Raw genomic sequence first — 3,724 nt, 5'->3', positions numbered from 1 at the left:
CAGCACCCCTCCATGGCCTCTGCATCAGCTTCTGCTTCCAGGATCCTGCCCTGTTTGAGTTTCTGTCCTGACTTCCTTCAGTGATAAACAGCAATGCTGAAGTGTAAGCCAAGAAACCGTTCCTCTCCAACTTGCTGTTTAGTCATAACAAGTAGAAAAAGACAAGATCTCCTGAGTAAATTGGGAGCATGGGGACCATGGGAGAGGGTTGAGGGGGAGGTGAGAGGGAGGGAGGAGAACAGAGAAACATGTATAGCTCAATAAAATCAATAAAAAGTGATGATATCATGAAATTTGCAGGCAAATGGATGGAACTAGAAAAAACCCACTCAGAAAGACAAACATGGTATATATCACTTATAAGCAGCTATTAGCTGTAAAGGATAACCATTGTATATCCCACAGACACAGAGAGGCTAGGTAATGATGGCTCAAGTAGGGGAAGCTTGAATCTCCCTGGGAAGGGGAAATAGAAGAGATTTCATGGGTAGACTGGAGGATGGTGGGGCTGAGCAATCAGGTGTGGTGTGGTGCGGTGGGAGAGTACTGAGAGAGACAACCTGAACAGGGTCAACTGCATGATCACTTAGAAACTGCAAGGGAAACTCCCAGGAATCCACAAGAAGGACCCCAGCGAAGACTCCTAGCAATAGGCAATATGTAGCCTGAACTTGTCATCTTCTGTGGCCAGGCAAGACTACCAGTAGAGATACTGGGACACCAACCCAGACACATAAACTTTGACCTACAGTTTGTCCTGCCTATGGGGTATACTGGGGTAAGAGTGGCATAGAGATTATGAGAATGGCCAACCAATGACCGATCCAGCCTCAGACCCATGCCACGCGAGTAAGTGCACCCTGGACACTGCCAGGAGCTCCAGGACCCATAGACTGGATGGCTCAGAGACCAAATATGCCTGGAGAGAAAAAAAGTCAATGTAATAATGCCTAATGATATTTTTCTATATTCATAGTTTGGAGCCTAGCCCACTAGTCATCAGAGAGGCTTTATTCAGAAACAGATGCAGAGACCCACAGCCAAACATTAGGATAAGCTTGGGAAATACTGCTGATGAGGGGGGAGGAAGGATTGGAGGAGTCGGAGGGATTGAGGGCATCAAAAGAAAATCCACAGAATCAACCCACCCCGGCTCACAGGAGCTCACAGAGACTGAACCAACAATCAGGGATCCTGCATGGGACTGACCTATGTCCTCTGCAAATACGTGACAGTTGTGTAGCGTAATCTTCTTGTGGGACTCCCTAATAGTGGGAGCAGGGGTTTTCTCTGACTTTTTTGCTGGCTTTTGGGACCCACTCCTCATACCGGGTTGCCTTGCCCAGCCTTAATACAAAACTATATGCTTAGTCTTACAGCAACTTGATATGCCATGTTTTGTTGACATCCATGGGAGGCCTGCCCTTTTGTGAGTAGAAATGGAGGAGTGGATGAGGGGGTGTGTGTGCAGAGAGGAGGTGGAGGTGGGGGAAGAACTGGGAAGAGAGAATGGAGGAGAAACTGCAGTCAGAATGTAAAGAGAGAGAAAGAGAGAGGATGCTAACACTTTTAGTAGGTATAACCCAGGTTGGTTATTATCCTTGCTACAACACACAGGATGTACCCACAACATGAAAACACTACTCCACTGCAAATTACCAAAACCTTCGTGGCTTAAAACAAAACAAGCACATGTGTTAAACATCTGTTGGTCTGAAGTAAGATTAACACCACAGTATCCTTCGGTCTCAGTCCCTTTCTACTGACTCTAGGGAAGCACCTGTTTCCTCGTTTTTTCCTGTATCTGGAGCACAGTCACTTCCTATTGCTGTGTTACGTACTTATTCCTCGCTTCCTAGACCTCTTTGTCTTGGGAAAGAGGCCAGGATCCCGCCTTTCTCATCACTCACCTACCGTCTGCACGACTCTCCCGCTTAATGTTTCTCGTGGTTGCAGTTGAATCCACCTGGATCACCCACAAGACATTCTCTATTTAAGGTCAGCTGATTTCCAACACAAATGGATTCTATCTTGCCATGTATTGTAACAAGACCATTGTTTATGGTACTTAAGCTATTAATATTTTTGAGGGAAATTTTTACCACTTATGAAGCAAAGAAAATTTGTTTTAGTTGCATACATATCAGCATGCTTAGATTTCACAAAACAATGTTGAATAGTCTGTTTATATAAAATTCTAACTGTAACAAGATAAAGTATGGTGCCAGAAACTAGGATAATGATTTCCTGACTCAGCAGGTGGCTTCCTGAGCCCAGCACATGTAGGAAAAGGTAGAAGCAGACTCCTGGTCCCTCCTGCCCTTTCTCGAAGCTTCCTGATTCTACTCTTTACTAGACAGGCCCAAGGAAGCGTCTTTGCTAGCACATTCTGTAGATTGTTTCCAGAATTTTCTGCATTTGATTTCCTCAGCTCAAACATTCAGAATATGCTTTAAATCTCTCAAATAAATCTCTTTCTGCTTGAAGTTGCTGGAGTGGATTATATTTCTTGTAAGTGAAAATTCTTCAAATCATGTGGCACCAACAATAGCTCAGCATAAAGCTATTTGTCAGACAATTTAAAGTACAAAGCTTCATACTGATCTTGCATAAATGGCTTCTTTTTAAATCCTTATGACCATTGAGTAGCATTATCGTCCATCAGAGGTGATAAGCTAAGTACCAAAAAGGTTATGGTTCTTCTCCATAGCCATTCATGGGGATGTCGAGATGCAAACCCAAAGCTTTTCAGGCCAGGCCCTCCCTGTAGTCTATGGCTTAGTTTCACTAACCTTTCAGAATTAAATGTCCCATACATTGAACTCTCATGAATTTTCTTCCAGTAAGTATTTCAATAGCTCAAAGAAGCCTTCAGAGCTTAATTTATTTCATTTTTTCATTTACTGAATTATCAGCCAGCTCCCTGGATTGCAAACAATAGAATCTACTCTGGCTAGTTTGTTCAGAGTATTGATGTGCCTAAATGTATCAGACGGCTAAGAGCTTCACTAGAATGCCAGGAAAGGGAATAGGGAAAAAAATCCCCCAAACCAAGTCTTTAATAGCAGAACTCCAATGCATAATGTAGAATGGGGCTGTTGAGAAGCTTGGTGACATTCTGATTTGGATGCTAAATATCAGGAAGTCACAAACTGTCATTGCTGAGAGCACTGACCATACTGTATGAGAAATACACATGACTGGATTCTGGGACTCATTTCTACACAGAAGACCCAGCAGGAACTTCTTATTGCTGCGTTCAGTTTCCCTTCTGCTGTATCTTCTAGTGAAGATAGGGCTTCTGAGTGCCACTCTAGAGGTCAGGGAGCACAATGACAACCCCTCCCCAACTAAATAGCCACATGAAGATTATGGGCAATAATAAATGCAGAGATGTTCACCATAAACAAGTTAAAGTGATTTTTGTGCTGTGTCCAGCTATACATTGGAAGAATTAATACTTTACTTATCCTGAGTAGCTGTCATTAGTAAGCAGCTAGATACCATCACTAACAAGTTTATAGACCCATGCTTGGCTCTTCTCCATTTAAAATAAGTTGTTGGTTTGGAAGACAAAATAGTTCTTAAATGAAAGATTATGGTAATGTATATTCGCTTTGCTAACCATCCATCTCATAAATGTATAAAACAAATGATCATTAGAATGCTACTAATTTCTCAATTGCATATAATTGGCTTCATTTCAAGCCTACACAGGATCTTG

The sequence above is a fragment of the Microtus ochrogaster genome, chromosome 18, assembly GCF_000317375.1.
Source record: "Microtus ochrogaster isolate Prairie Vole_2 chromosome 18, MicOch1.0, whole genome shotgun sequence".
Taxonomy (NCBI): Eukaryota; Metazoa; Chordata; class Mammalia; order Rodentia; family Cricetidae; genus Microtus; species Microtus ochrogaster.
This window is presented reverse-complemented; position numbering follows the sequence as displayed.